The sequence below is a fragment of the Musca domestica genome, unplaced genomic scaffold, assembly GCF_030504385.1.
Source record: "Musca domestica strain aabys unplaced genomic scaffold, Musca_domestica.polishedcontigs.V.1.1 16, whole genome shotgun sequence".
Classification (NCBI taxonomy): Eukaryota; Metazoa; Arthropoda; class Insecta; order Diptera; family Muscidae; genus Musca; species Musca domestica.
In genome coordinates this window covers 782296-799296 of record NW_026712219.1, presented here as the reverse complement: position 1 = coordinate 799296, position 17001 = coordinate 782296, and the positions used below count along the sequence as shown (strand labels likewise).

The 17001-nt window shown below is 38.6% G+C and overlaps 1 protein-coding gene across 2 annotated transcripts in view; it reads left to right on the top strand.

The window, feature by feature from the left end:
• The first annotated feature begins 556 nt into the window (after window positions 1-556).
• LOC101889778 (uncharacterized) overlaps window positions 557-17001 on the top strand; it is a 322816-nt gene continuing 306371 nt past the window's right edge. For both annotated transcript variants that reach the window (XM_059119919.1, XM_059119920.1), the window contains exon 1: window positions 557-1096. The gene's annotated coding sequence lies outside the window, so the exon portion shown is untranslated. The remainder of the gene's footprint in view (window positions 1097-17001) is intronic.

The following is a 17001-nucleotide window of genomic DNA, read 5'->3' as shown; positions in this document are numbered from 1 at the left end:
TTGGACCGTATTATCGTCATATCCCTTTTTTTGATAAGTGGATGCCAGCCACTTCTTAAGGGCTTTCTTGTCACCTTTCCCAATTTTTCCCTAGTCACATCTGTATGGGTATTGTCTACTCTTCCTCTTTTCAAAAAAAAAAAAAAAAATCAATATTTCATATTTAAACGCTTCTATTATGATTGGGTAGGCATGTCTTATTTAATATTTCGTTTCCCTACGGTTTTTTATGACAGGTTTCGTTTATGCCATAAGTTTATGGCATGTCACTGCAAAAAAATACACGCAACCATTATTTTCTGTTAATTTTAGTTAACCATACAACATTCTAAAATTAATTAAGACAACTGCTTAGATATCTAACATATTTTTTTAACAAAAAAAAAAAAAAAAAACGATAAAAAATCCTTTTAAATGCTCTCTTGAAGGGGTTAAATGTTTGGGGTATGTTCAGTGCATTCCTTTAACAGTTTCCCCAGTGTTGCTCACATTCGCACTCATTCAATAAGCAGTCAGCTGTCATTTGCAATGTACACAGAAAAAGGAGAGCGAATGCATTAATGTCCTCTCAATTGTGTTTTTTGCTTATTGGAGAAATCCCAAATTCGTTTGGCTAAGAAAAAGTTGTAAAATGTAATTTGTTTTTTTGTAATTTTTCTAATTTGAATGCGAAACAATTCGATTGTTAGTTGTTTTAAGTGCAAATAAATTACGTGAAAACGGTGCTTGAAACAGGTCTTTTTGGTTGCAAGCAACTTTAGCAGAGTCGGAAAGGGTTTGGTAATTTTGTATGCTGTCAAGAAAAAGGATGCAAAAAAAGTAGAAAAAAAAATAACAAAAAACGTTTTTAAAGAATTTGTTAATGAGTGAAAGTATGTGTTGAATTAAATTTCAAATAAAAAAATTTAAAGAATTTGTACAGAAAAAATATATATTATAAAAATTAGAGGTGTTATTAGACACCACAACAATTTTGAGAGAACTTTATTTCCTGTTGTCCAAACAGTGCCATCAATCTGTACATTAAGGACATACAACGTTGAGTTTGGCAAAAAAAAGCCAGTAACAACAATAAACGAAACGTCTGCAAAAGGAGGTAAGTCCCAGTCTCATAGCCATATGCATCGAACGTACATACCCAGCTACATAAAGATGAAACCTTTTTTCCTAGCCTACGCCACATGTTTTCTAATTTGCTTTTTGTTGTTTTGTTTTCCCCGGTTTCTTCTGTATTTACAAAATATTTTCTCGTACCTTTTGTATACGCGCGTGTGTGTGCTTTCCGCAGTGATGTCAATGGCGCGTCGAATTCAAAAAGCGTGCAATAAAAACGTTTTTAATATCCTTTTTGACGATTTCTAGACATTTCGATTGAATTAAATACATTTTTTATTAGATTTAAATACCCTCAGCCATATGGTTAGATGGGGTAAGCATAATTTGATACAGCCAAAACGTGCCTCATCGAAATATCGCTTTTAGACCCTACGTCTCTTTGGTCCATATCCGTTTCAGGACATTTGAAGTCGATCTAGCGATGTCTGTCCGTCCGTTCGTCTGTCTGGCTGTTGCGCACGATATCTCTCGAAGGGAGTATCCAATTTGGCCCAAACTTGCTACATCGTAATATTATTATCAAGCTTAGATCGAGTTCGTAGATGGACAACATTGGTCCACTCGTTCTGGTACTACCCAAAAGGTCGACATTTATATAAAAAATGCTTTGCTCCAACTTTACAAATACTAATATTTCAATCAGTGCTAGGTCAGGTGAGAAAATGGACAATATCTGTTCTATTCATCAAGTACCTCCCCCACAAAGGGTCAAAATTTTGAATAATCATAACTCTTATAGATTTGTGATATAAGTGTCCGATTGTCTTTAAATTTGGCACATCCCATTATTTCTATTAACACAAGGTCTGGTGTGAAGATGGAATATATCGGTCTACTCCTTCTGTTACCTCTTCCACAAAGGGTCAAAATTATGAATGTACATGAAGCTCATAAAACGCGTAATTAACATCCGATTTTATTCAGATTTGGTATATCTCAATATTTCCATCAACACAAGATCTGTTATGAAGATTGTAGAGATCGGACCTTTCCTTCTGGTACCTCCCCCTCAAAGAGCCAAAGTTTTGAATAACCAAAACGATTATAAAATCCGAAATAAGAATCCGGTTTTCCTGATATTTAACACATCTCAGTATTTCTACTAACATAAGATCTGCTGTGAAGATGAGATATATCAATCCACTCATTCTGGTATTTCCCCCACAAAGGGTCAAAGCTCATAAAACACGAAATTGGTCGATATAGTCCAAATCTGTCAACAATTTCATTGAGTTGACATCACTGTTATACCAATATCTCACTATTATGCATGTCAAATAATGTAATTTATATAAAATATTATATTTATTTTTATAAAAACAACAATAATGGGATTTTGCCTGACGATTTTGCAACAACAAAATACTATGGTATCCCAAACAAGCAAGCCAAACACTGTTCTATAAAATATTAATAATTTAAATTTTTATTAATTTAAACCCGAAAGCTCTTCTTCCACAACATTATCCAAATATCAAAACTAATCCAAAACTTGTAGTGTCGGTCTTTACATTTTGTCCTTTGCCATTTTGTCAAAATCAAAAATCTCATCATGTAGACATCACTGATCGCTTCAAACAATAGCGGGAGTAAATAAATTATATTTACGTTCTTTTGCTGTAGTTGTTGTTGGCGTTGTTGCTGTTTCGCCATGGCTGTATGCCTGTGTATGTTTGCCGCACTCCACCAATCTGTTCTGGCTTGTTCTCTCAAAACCCGGCTACTCTCACTTTGCTTTGTGCAAATTCAATTCAATTTCAACAACACGGAAGTTCAAAAACAAAGTTCCGCAGCAACATCCATTTCACTCATCCATGAGCCATCAACCATCATCCATCAGCATGGTATTGTTCTTCTTCTGCTGCTGCTCTACCTATTGCTGTCTGCGGTCGTTTGTTTTTTTTTGTCGAATTTTTCTTCTGTACTTCGCTTATTTGCTTTTATATAGCAGTTGGTTTTGTTGTAGCTACAAACACTAAACGTTGCTTCACTTTTCATACAAACGCAAATATTTGGCGAAAAGGAAATGGAAACAGAAGTATCCGTTTGATGTTTGATTTTATATAGGAAAACAACAGTTTCATTTTCAAGGTGGCCAGGTTTGAAGATAAAAATCTTTTCCTTGAAAAGGTCCCCTGCCTTGAAAAGGTCCCCTGGCGATGGAAAACCTTTTATGGGACGCGGAAACCGCCTACTGTAGATAGAGACCGTGGCCTCTGAGGACGTCTACTGTGAAGTAGATGGCCTTCGAGGACGTCTACTGTAGAGTAGATGGCCTCTGAGGACGTCTACTGTACAGTGGATGACCTCTGAGGAACTCTACTGTAGAGTAGATGGCCTCTAAGGACCTCTACTGTTGAGTAGATGGCCTTGAGGACGTCTACTGTGGGGTAGATGGCCTCTGAGGACGTCTACTTTAGAGTAGATGACCTCTGAGGAACTCTACTGTAGAGTAGATGGCCTCTGAGGATCTCTACTGTAGAGTAGATGACCTCTGAGGACTTCTACTGTTTAGTAGATGACCTCAGAGGACTTTTACAATCTACGCCATCTACTCTCCGGCAGAGTTGCTGGACCCGGAGGCCATCTACACACCGGGAGAGTAGTTGGACCCGGAGGCCATCTGCTCACCGGCAGAGTAGCTGGACCCGGAGGCCATCTGCTCACCGGCAGAGTAGCTGGACCCGGAGGCCATCTACTCACCGGCAGAGTAGCTGGACCTGGAAGAAACTCCTGGCAGAACATCAGAACATCCGGGAAATATATTCAGGGTTCTTTTATAAAGACTTTCCTAGGTTTTCTATAGATAGAGGACCTTCCAGGGTCTAGGTTAGATAGATGACATTCCAGGGTCTTCTGTAAATAGAAGATCTACCGAAAGACTCTCCTCTTTATATATTATAGGCGTTTCAGGCCTTTCAAGAGTGAGGTGGTCTGTAGATGTAGAGTGTTGGAAGTACAATGGTCTTCTGTAGAAAGAAGAAGAAGAAGGAGATTCTAGTCCTAACATCAAGAAGTTTAGATATATCAGGGGCGTCTCCAGGAGATCCTTTATGATCCGCTACAGGTCATAGTACTTTCTAGGACTTCTGTAGATTGGAGACCTACCAGTTCAAAATTTTCTTGGGTCTTCCATAGATAGAAGATCCTTCAGGGTTCTTCCATGTATAGGAGACATTGCAGGGCCTTCTGAAATTATAAGATCCTCATAGATTTTTCAAATCCTTTTATAGATGATAGACCAAAATACCTTCTAGTTTTCTTACACGTCCCAACTCTCCACGAGGTCCTCTATGGACCTGGTCACCCCATCCTCTTCGGATAGTAAACATATGAAACTTTTTGAAAACTATCATTTCGTTTTTTGCAAACTTTATTCCCTATCTCTAGTAGTTTTGTGTGTTTTCAAATTTCTTTTTCATTCTCCTTCTCTCCACCTCTCCCCCTTGGAACCAACCCATTTTAATCAAATTGAATTTGGATTTAAAACATTGAATGGAAATTCGGCGAGTTTTTGTTGTTGTTATTGTTTGTAGTGTTGCTGGATAATATGTAGAACCCACCATCAGTCATTGGAACAAATGGATTCCGGCGTGCGATTCTCTTCTCTTTATCCGAATATCATTGGATGCGGCAAACAATTAAAAAGGCTTTTAACGTAAAATGTAAAAGCCAAAGGAAGCTGCGGGGAGAAAGGTGGGGTAGTGGGTTATCTGTCCGTCCACCCGTCTGTCTGTCGGTCTCTCTGTCTACTTTGCAAAATGTCGAAATAATTTTATCAAAGAGCAACCCATTCCGAATGATGTTAAGACGAACATTCATTGCGAACATAAAAGGCAGTCAGCAGTCAGCACCCATACCGTCAGCCCGTCATGGCAACATTTAGCCCAACTCATATTCCTTTATTCAAATACCTAGAGTAAATATGTACCCACACACACACACACATTCAATCGGTGATGTATGAGTGGTTATATAAGATTATAAGCTGTTGTTCTGTTCGATGTTTACATGGATGGAAATGCTTTGTGTATATGTATAGTTACATATGGTATGTGGCTGTGAGTATATAATTACATAGATGGATTCCTGTGTATGTATGTCTTTGTATCTTATACATATACATAAATTCAATTTGTCTCTAATAGTCAATATGCTGTGTTGTTGTCTGATAGTAATTTACGATATTTTAGTTTTATGAAGCTCCCAGCTTCCATTTATCCACTTGTGTTGCGCCCCATTCAGATTCAGATTAAATAGATTGACATTCATTAACTTGGGGACTTTTGGGGTAATTTTTTTGAAATCACAAGAAGTTTAGCTCTTTTCTGACAGTCTGTTTTACTCGCAAGTTAATTTGCGAAATGATAGTTGTTGTTGTTGTTTGTTAATGACAAACGACCCAAAAAAACAGCATCATCATGTATAATATACACTAACTTAAGCAGAATAAAAGAAACGGAAAATGTAGATTCATGAAAGAAGGTATTCCGAGACCATCTACTCTACAGCAGAGGTCCTCCGAGACCATCTACTCTACAGCAGAGGTCCCCCGAGACCATCTACTTTACAGCAGAGGTCCTCCGAGACCATCTACTCTACAGCAGAGGTCCTCCGAGGCCACCTGCTCTACAGCAGAGGTCCTCCGAGGCCATCTGCTCTACAGCAGAGGTCCTCCGAGGCCATCTGCTCTACAGCAGAGGTCCTCCGAGGCCATCTGTTCTACAGCAGAGGTCCTCCGATGCAATCTGCTCTACAGCAGAGGTCCTCCGAGGTCATCTACTCTACAGTAGAATTCCCCCTAGGCCATCTACTCTGAAGTAGAGGTCCTCCGAGGCCATCTACGCTACAGTAGAGGTCCTCCAAAGCCATCATCCATACAGTGGAGGTCTCCGAGGCCATCTACTCTACATCAGAGGTCCTCTAAGGCCATCTATTCTACAGTAGAGGTTTTCTGAGGCCATCTACTCTACAGTAGAGTTCTTCCGAAGCCATCTGCTCTACATTAGAGATCCTCCTAGGCTATCTACTCTACAGTAGAGGTCCTCCGAGGCCATATACTCTGCATTAGAGGTCCTCCGAGGTCATATACTCTACAGTAGAGGTCCTCCGAGGTCATCTCCTCTACAGTAAAGGTCCTCCGAGGCAATCTACTCTACCGTAGAGGTCCTCCGAGATCATCTACTCTACAGTAGAGGTCCTCCGAGGCCATCTACTCTAAAGTAGAGGCAGTTCGAGGTCATCTACTCTACAGTAGACGTCCTTCGAAGCCATATACACTACAGTAGACGCCTTTCCAGGCCATCTTCTTGCAGTAGACGTCATCCGTGGCCATCTACACTACAATAGAAGGCCTGTGAGGTCATCTACTCTACAGTAGACGGCCTGTGAGGCCATTTACACGCCGTACAGTAGACACCATCAAAGGCCATCTTTAGTCTTTCGTCTATCCATAGATACTGAGGAGGAGTTTTTAACAACAATTGCCCATAGAATGTCATCGAACTTTAATTTTTTTGTGGTAAATTTAACCGGAATACTTTAAGATCTTTTAAGGATGCTGGACTTTAAATTTTTGTGGGAAATTTAACCGAAATACCTTAAGAACTGTTAAGGATGCTCTTCCATGGCTCTCTCTCTCTTCTCATGGCTCTCCTTCTTCCCATGGCTCTCTATTTAATTTTATTTTTCCATATAACCCGCAATAATGTCTTTCAATTCTTATGAAAATAAATCCCAAGCATTTTAAATATTTACCATAGAAAGAAAATAAAGTAACGTTGGGGAAATGAAAAATGTTCGTTCTGCGTAATTTTGCAACCCTCAATTGTGAAGATCCCCACCCTCTGAAACCATTGCAGTAAATATACGCAAAAATGACATATTTTTTTATATACCAGCATTCTTCAATGTCTGGTCTCCCTGGTCTTTTTTGTTTTGCTGTCATCCGCACAGAGCGAAGGGTGAACACCGGCTGGCCCCGCTTCAATGGATGAAGGAGGAAACACAGGTGGCAGACAATAACAAGGTTTGTGTGTTCTATGTATTTTCTGGAGGTTTCAAAGTGCGTCTATGTAGCAGCACAACGTACTGGCAGACTTACACCACATTGGTGATGTTATGCCCTCAGCTGAATGGCTACAGAAGGTATATTTCAAAATGTGCCATATCAAAACAAAAAAGAGGATTTAGAGGCTATGTTGGACTCTTTGGAGAAAATCTATTTCAGGGCATTTGGAGTCGATCTAGCGTTGCCCGCCCACTCTTTCTGGTGCCTCCCCCACTATATCCACAAAGCTGATAAAACGCGAAATTAACATCCGATTCCACTTAGACTTGGCAAATCTCAATTTTTCCATCAACACTTGATCTGTCATAAATATGGTAGATATCGGATCATCTCTCGCCCACATAGGGTTCAAGATTTTGACTATTCAAAATGTTGGCCCTTTGTGTACCAGAAGGATTGGACAACATATCCCATCTACGCAGCAGTTCTTGTGTTAGTAGAAACAATGGGATGTGTAAAATATGAAGAGAACCTGTAAATTATTTCTGATTTTATAATCTGTGAGGAGGTACCAGGAGAAATGATCCGATCCCTACCACCATTATAACAGATCTTGTGTTAATGGAACTATTGATGAGATGTACCAAATCTGAATGGAAGCGGATGTTGAATTCGCGTTTAATGAACTTCATGGATATTCAAAATTTTGATCCTTTGTGGGGGAGGTGTTCTTGAAGGAGTAGACCGATATTGTCCATTTTCTCATCTGACATAGAACTGATGAAAATATTAGGATTTGCAAAGTAGGAGCAAAATCGGAATATCCTTTCTCTATCTGTGCAGTAAATTTTTTTCTGAAAATTTAGACCTTTTGTGGGGGAGGTACCATCATGGGTGGACCGATACTACCCATTTCCGAACTTTATCTAAGTTTGATAATATTATTGCGATGTACCAAGTTTGGATCGAATCGGACAATTACTTCGGACGGACGTCGCTAGATCAACTCAAAATGTCCTGAAACGGATTTGGTCTAAAGAGACCCAGGGTCTAAAACCGTTATTTTGACTAGGCACGTTTTGGCCGTATCAAATGATATACAGGGTGAGATAAAACAAGTAAAAAAGCAGTAAGTTCGGCCGGGCCGAACTTTGAATACCCTCCACCATTTGGAACGAATTAGAAAATTTTCAAAAAAAAAAATAAAATCCATTAAAAATTCTTTTAAAATCTTTAAAATATCTTATATAGGAAGGTGCCGATATGGGGGGATATACGATATTGTGGACCTATAAAGACAAATCTATGTCTGCGTGTAAAGTACTCACAAGGAACTCCTTGTGGGGATTTTCAAAATACCGAATATCGCGGGGTATCGTTATATAGGAGATATACGTTATCGTTAACCTATATAGAGAATTCTCTGTCGGGGGGTTCTTTGTGTGCAAAGAACCCCTTGTGACCATTCCGTTGAAAAATATGGCAAAAAACATCAAAATATCGAATATCGGGGATAACGTTATATGAGGGCTATACGATATTGTGGACATATATAGATAATTCTCTGCCGAGGTATAAAGTACCCACAAGGAACTCCATGTGTGGAATTTCAGACAATTCCGATGAAAAATGTGGGTAAAATCATCAAAATACCGAATATCGGGGGGTACCGTTATATGGGGGATATACGATATCGTGGACCTGTATTGATAATTCTCTATCAGGGGGTGAAGTACTCACAAGGAACTACTTGTGTGGATTTTAAGACAATTCCATTGAAAAGTGTGGCTAACATCATCAAAATACCGAATTGGGGGGTACAGTTATAGAGGGGATATACGATATCGTGGTCATATATAGACAATTCGTTTTGAGGGGGTAAAGTGTCCGCAAGGGACTCCTTTTGTGGAATTTCAGACAATTCCATTGAAAAATGTGGCTAACATCATCAAAATACCGAATACCGTGGGGGTACCGTTATATGGGGGCTATACGATATTGTGGACCTATATAGATAATTCTCTGCCGAGGTATAAAGTACCCACAAGGAACTACTTGTGTGGATTTTCAGACAATTCCATTGAAAAATGTGGCTAAAATCATCAAAATACCGAATATCGGGGGTAGCGTTATATGGGGGCTATACGATATCGTGGACCGATATAGCCCATTTTCGAACTTGACTTGCCTGCAGACAAAATAGAGATCTGTGCAAAATTTTAGCTTCCTATCTTAATTCGTTAAGACTGTAGCGTGATTACAACAGACGGACAGACGGACGGACAGGGCTAAATCGTCTTAGAATTTTACGCTGATCAAGAATATATATACTTTGTTGGGTCTAAAATGATTATTTCGATGAGCTACAAACGGAATGACGAACTTAATATACCCTCCATACTTTTTTTGGTGGAGGGTATAAAAAGAAGCAACTCTTTAGCTGTTTTCTTTCCGCTGTGGTGTAAGTTCTTGTACTTTTTGGAATTTCAATGGCTTTACCCCGAGCTCATTGTTGAATATTTGCCGAATGGAATATTGCGATATTTCCAGCTAACGAGCCATTTTTCGGCCACTACGACGCGAGTGGCCGATCGATCAAGTCGCTTCTTCACTTTTCGAACCATTTCTGCTGATGTTACTGTTTTCTTCCGTCCAATTCCTTGACGTCGGGCCACGCTACCAGTATCACGGTACGAGACACAAAAGATTTATCCACATTGAAATATTGGAGTGCTCTAACGATAGCCACTTGTGGTTTTCCAGCCAAATATAAAGAAAACACACTATCTTCAAGCGTGAATCACTTTTTTTCTGGAAACTTCTCACCAAAATGCTTTTGAACGCTTGTAAACAATATAATGAGCTGTCACTGGAATAATTCTAACAGCTCTCGGACGAGTAGCTTAGAAATGACAGCAGTCTGAAGTTGGTCGCAGTTTTTTCATCTCACCCTGTATACTCTCTGAAGCCATATGTGGGTCTAAATATGAATAATTAAATAACTCTATGCCCAATATTCCCCGTAGGCCTTCTGGGTATATAAATCTAAGCTCCCTCTATGTATATTCAAACAAAAAACTCAACAAATCTATTCCTCCTTTGAAACAGCAGCTGCAATTGTTGGACCATATCGACGAAGTGACTGACTGACTGACCACTACTCCGTTGTGAGAGTGGATTTTATGAAATTTCCATTTGAAAGCCGCACAAGTAGTTGTCATGTGGTTTGTATTGTTGTTTCGCAACGCATCCATTCTAAGTCTAGGCTATGGTGGACTTTGGTCTTATATAAAGCCGTCGATGTGTTGTATCTGGCTGATGTATTTCGTCCATCCATCCATCCATTCCATGCCATTTGGTTGGTACTTTTTGTTTGCGTTTTGTTGGGTAAATGGTTTTGATTTGCCATGGTTGTGGACGGGGAAATGGACAGGAAGGCGGATGAACACAGAGGACACTCCAAATTTAAATCTTAATTGGTTTCTGTTGTTTACTTATTATAACTGACACTGTCAAAACAACAACAATAGCAGCAACAACAACGACATTGTCCACGTAGTCTGTCAGTCCACAACAAAATGCAACCGACCATAGCAATTAAAGCATTTATATTTAAACTTTTGCAAGTGTCCTTTTTTATGGTCCTTCAATGTTCCCTTTAACGGATTGTGTAAAAGTCTGCACTCTGAGAGAGTGAGAGAGAATGAGAATGCCGTGAAATGCCTCTTTCATGATGGCGATGGGGCCGGCAATGATGATGGTGTTCGAATCATTTAAAATCTTGCCACGCATTTCTTTTTCCAGTTTGCAGGCGATAATTCCAGCATAAGCTGGAGGTCACTCTCTCCACTCTTTGGGAGCCCACCGCCCACCATAAAACTTGCAGATACTTTTAGCCCCATGGGTTTTTTGGTTTAAAGTTCTATAAAATGTTTGTTTGCCGGCTGCCAGGCGGTTCAATTTTGTACTTTATGTTCATTACTTCCACCATCGTCGACAGAGCGTCATCGTCCGTCCTAGTCCTTTGTGAGCGTGTTTGTGTATGGTCCTTGTCTCTGTGTGCGTTCATGTTAAAGGCCAAGGGATGCGTCGTATATCGCATCGCATGTTTTATGGCCAAGAGATTACAAATTTGTTGCTTATATTAAATTTAACGGCCTACAAGAGCAAAATAAACACAAGGACAAACGCTGCTGCCATTATTGAGATTCTCGCCGCCGCTGCCGCACACACACACACACACACACACTTTCGCCATATATTCCAAGAAACAGTCACCCCTTTTTTTGGCCAACGCATTTAAATGGTGCAAAAAGCCATTTTCCGATGAAATCTCTCCTTTTTTTATGCCTTTAAGGCACATTTGATGCGTAAAATATTTGCCACATTTTTGGTTAAATTGTGGTCCTCATTACCGAGGGAGATCTTGATAGAAGTGTTTTGTATGCATTCATTTTATCAAATTGGGGAAAAATAAATGTGATATCCTTTTTAAAGCATAGTTTTAGGCGTTAATTGTTAATTTCCTAAAATATCTCAAAATGAGAAATGTCGATACAACAGTATATCAGCTTAAAATTCGTCGGGGTTGCCAAGAGACTTCGAAAACCATTAAAATATAGAATTCCATGGCATGCAGAGTTTAAATATTTATACCCATAACCATACTATGAAGGATATATTAACTTTGTCATTCCGTGTGTAACTTCTCATGTCAGGCCCACTAAGGTATATATATTCTTTATCACCATATTCGACGGACCCATGTTTTTTTCGATGACTCTTTGGGCCCATTCCAATCGACGAGGCTTGTCCGCAGGCAACATTCTTTGCGTCAATTGAATTTTGTACGGGAACAAATGCAAATCAATGCGAATAATCCGTTGTAAAGTGGACTGAGGCATGGCCAACTGCTGAGAACGGCGTTTTCGGGATGTTCTTGGGGACTTCTCAACACTGGCTCGTACGGCAGCGGCCGATCGCCTTGGTCGACTTTTACATGGCCTCTTCGGATAAGAAAGAGCCTTACCAGTCGAAAATTTTTCGTATAAACGCTTAATGGTGTTCTTAGAAGGCGCACTTTTCACATTTTTTAATGTTTTAAAAGCACGTTGAGTTTTCACAATTGACTTCTTCTGTTGAATGTAAATTTCAACTATTTCAACTAGGTCAGCTGCAAAAATAGACTATATCGGTCCACTCCATCAAGTACCTCCCCCACAGAGGTCAAAATTTGGAATATTTATAACTCGTATAACATATGATGTAAGGCTCCGATTGTCTTCAAATGACACGCATCACAAAATTTTTATTAACCCAAAGTCTGGTGTGAAGATGGAATATATCGGTCCACTCCTTCTGGTACCTTCCCAACAATGGGATCAACATTTTCAGTATCCATGAAGCTCATAAAAATTAATTATGAAATTAACATCCAATTCTATTCAGACTAGGCACATCTCAATATTTTCATCAACACAAGATCTGTTATTAAGATGGTAAAGATCGGACCATTTCTTCTGATACCTCACCCACATAGGGTTCAAGATTGTGAAAAACAAAACACTCAAAGACAGCAAAATAAGCATCCAACTCTCTTCAAAGTTCCCAAATGCAAACATTTTGGCTAACGCAATATCTGTTGTGAGAATGGTATATATTTGCGAACTTCTTTTGACATCTCACCCACGAAGGGTCACAATTTTCAATAACTTGCTAAACAAGTCAGCGATTCTTTACAACTTGCTATATGTAAATATTTCTCTCAACAAGAAACCTTAGATGAATCTACGATTTCGCATAAAAGGAAAGGAAGGATAGAAGGCCCCAATATAGTCCAAACCTGGCACGTCGCAATATTTATATCATATTTATTTAGTTCCGATACGAAATTGTCAATATTGGCCCATTCGAAACCTACTCCATAAAGGGTCAACTATTTAAATAGTCATAACCGAAGTCAAAATATATTTAAATAATCGAACATTAGCTGAAGGTATACATCTGTCGGCAAAACCGACTGATATTTGGCAAAAAAAAAGAGAACCTTATGCTTGTTTCATGGATATTCAAAATGTTGACTCTTTGTATGGGAGGTACCAGAAGGAATGATCCGATCCCTACCGTTTTTTTTTAACAGATTCTGTGTTGATGGAAATATTCAGAGGTGCAAATTCTAAATGGAATCGGGTGTCAATTTCCCGTTTTATGAGCTTAATGGATATTCAAAATTTCCATCTTTTGTGGGAAATTTTCACTCTTTGTGGGGGAGGTATCAAAAGCAGTGGACCGATACTGTCCATCTCCGAAGTCGATCTAAGTTTAACAAAAATATAACGATGTACCAAGTTTGGACGCAATCAGATACTCCCTTCGAGAGTTATTGTGCGCACCAGTCAGCCAGATAGACGGACGGACGGACATCATTAGATTAACTCCAAATGTCCTGAAACGGATATGGTCCAAAGAGTCCTTAGGTCTAAAGCTGTTATTTCGACTAGACACGTTTTGACCGTATCAAATGTTATATACCCTCTCTAGTCATATGGCTAAGGGTATAATTAATAATTATCATGCTGGTCTTAGTTTGATACTCCCGGGGTATCATTTTTGAAATCTGTAATTTGATATTGCTTACTTACAGAAAGTAATATCCATTAAATATTCGAATATTAAACATTTGTGTATCTCCTCATAACCTGGCAACACTAATTACATGATGCTTCCAATTTATTTAATTTCATAAATTTACAGCATATTTTTAGGAGCAAGCATTAAAGTCGATAACGAAGTTAGGTTCCACACAGCGGAATATGTTTTAAATTCAAATTTAAAATAATAAGTTCATATATTTCCCCACCAATCATCAGAACCAACTGCAATTTAATTTGCATCAATGATAGAAGTTATCGCATCGCTGACTGGCAGGCTGGCTGGGGGTGGTTGGGTGGAACTCAATTTAATTGAATTACATGATTGCGTTCCAGCTCTGATATTCATTTGCATGAAATAGAGCATAAAAAATTCAATTTTTACGAATTCACATCCACTTGAAATTCAATATTTTATTTGAACTTTTTCAAAAAAAAAAAAGAGATGAATTGTGTTTTGTGCAAGTGTGTGTGGGACATATATACATATGATAATATATTCTTGTGAAATGTATATACATATGTTGATGTATACATTACTTTAAATCGCATTTTATGCTTACCACAGCACCAGCAACATCAGCATCGCCATTCAGCAGAATGCTGCCTTCATTTTGCCCAACCATCCTTAAAATCTCTCAATAAAATATATTTTTGCATCACTTCTCATTATTTTTGCATAAAATTTGTGTTGTTGTTGTTGTTGCTGTATTTTTTTCCTCTTTAGAAATTTCGCACTTGAATGAATGTCAAACGTGAAATTTATGCACAAAGTAATGGTCCTCCCGTTCGGTGGTTCTTTGCGTGTCACATAAAAAAAAAATCCATAAATTTCGAGTTCAGCTTAATTTTAAGGGCACGGAAACGCGACTAGATTGTGCCATATTTTCAAGGGAGGTGGCATCGCACCGTTTGTTGTGCGAATAATTTACGCTAATGGAGATATTTTGTAATATAAAAAAAGAGAACGGCATATCCTTGATAAGCATAAAATGTAAAATAAAGTGGAATTTTATTTCTATAATTTTATGGCGACAAATTTCTTTAAATAAAAGTATTTTTGTTGTTGCAAAATCGTCAGGCAAAATCCCATTATTGTTGTTTTTATAAAAACAACGTTTGTTTATGAGTGGAGAACGATGGTAATGTTTACCAGGGGGTAAGGCAGGGAATACCAAGGTTTCGGAAAGAGCCACCAATCCTCATCAGTTCCCTTGTTTCTTGTCTGGGATATTCTCCCCAGAAGTTATTTTAAAAAATAACTTCTATGACAAAAAACATTTTTTACCCAAGTGACGAGATCGTAAGCTCAATAGAAGAGGAACAAAAGAATTACATAAAACTAAAATTCTTTTGGAAAATCTTCTAAATCTTACAACCGCACTTATAAACATTTACCGCACTTATAAACAAACCTAGGTATTCCCTGCCTTACCCCCTGGTAAACATTACCATCGTTCTCCACTCATAAACAAACGTTGTTTTTATAAAAACAACAATAATGGGATTTTGCCTGACGATTTTGCAACAACAAAATACTATGGTATCCCAAACAAGCAAGCCAAACTCTGTTCTAAAAGTATTTTTTTAAAAACCTACCACAAACGGGGATTTTTATACCCTGCATCACTATGTGTTTGTGGTATTATAAGTTTGATTGAGCCAAAAATTATGCACCTATTGGTCCCCCACATAGGGTAAGGGTCAGAACAAAAACCCTATTATTTTTGGAGATGATTGCTTAATATTTAGAGATTAACATGGGCCAAAAACAGAAAATTTTCCTGATTTTGCAGTTGCTCTGTAGGCCTCAATTATGCACCAATCGAAGACTTTAGGAATGGGCAGAAGCCTACCAATTTGGACGGCCATCGGGCAATATTTATCGGGTAAAATAGACCCTAACTTGTATGTAAGAAAATACGAACATTTCCACTAAACCGAACATTCCACTAATCCCAGTCAAATCACAAATACATTAAAAGGTCACTTCTGACCAATAAAGTGAAGATGAAGGTCATAGCAAAATATGTATAATATACAGGATGAGATAAAAATTACAACAAAGTCAAACGCCATAATTTTTACATTTTTTTTTTAAATTTTATTAAATCAAAGCAAAAAAATGTCGGAAATATCATCAAATTTTAGAATAAGTTTAGATTTGTTCAAATTTGTCGCCTCTGGCATGAATTATGGCCTTAAAACGGCCAATGAAACCGTCACACGCTGCCCGAATGTTGCTCTGCGGTATTTTGGGCCATTCCCGGAGAATCGCTTGCTTGAGGTGATCGACACTTTGTTATTTTTTAGAGCCAGTCTTGCTTCCAAAATACTCTCGATACAATAGTTCAACGGATTGGTATCCGGAGATTTTGGTGGCCATTGTGCGCTGTAAATGAAGCGAGAAACATTCTTAGGTGGCGCGTGCCTCTGAGTGCGATGGTACTGGAATATCCAAGGTCTGCGGCCAAAATGTTTGCGTGCCCAAGGCTTTAATACACCCTCCAGAATATTTTCGCGATAATATTCGGCATTTATTCTGATGCCACGTTCGATTTATACGAGCAGAGAGCGACCATCGGCTGTTGTGGCGGCCCACGTCATCACTATGGCCGGCGCTTGAGTTCTGGTGGCCAACCGATGGTATACAATTTCAGCTGACCTCTTTGGCAAGTAAACACGATCATTTTGTTTGTTTACCAACTGCTGGACAACGAATGGTTTTTCATCGGAGAAAACCAAATTCGGCAGTTCACCACTTTCGTTCAAGCGAAGCAACTCTTTAGCTCTTTTGAGTCTTTCTGTTGCGGTGTTAGTTCTTGCACTTTTTGGAATTTCAATGCCAAAAATGCGCCTCATCGCTGAATACAATTTTGCGATAAAACAACGGGTCAATGACCAACGGGTCATTTGTGTTACTTTTTACAATTTAAAGTTCTATCTAGCTTAAAAAATACCCTCATCTCCACCTAAAAAGGGTCGAAATTTCGAATCAGTATAACTCTTACAAAATGTGATGTAAGAGCCCGATTGACTTTAAATAACACACATTGCAATATTTTTATTAAGCCAAGTATCTTCCCAAAAAAGGGTCAACATTTAAATATTCATGAAGATTATAAAATACGAAATTCATTCAGACTAGTCACATTTCAATACATCCGTTAATACAAGATCTGAAGTGTAGATGGAATATATAGGTTTACTCCTTCTGGTATCTTC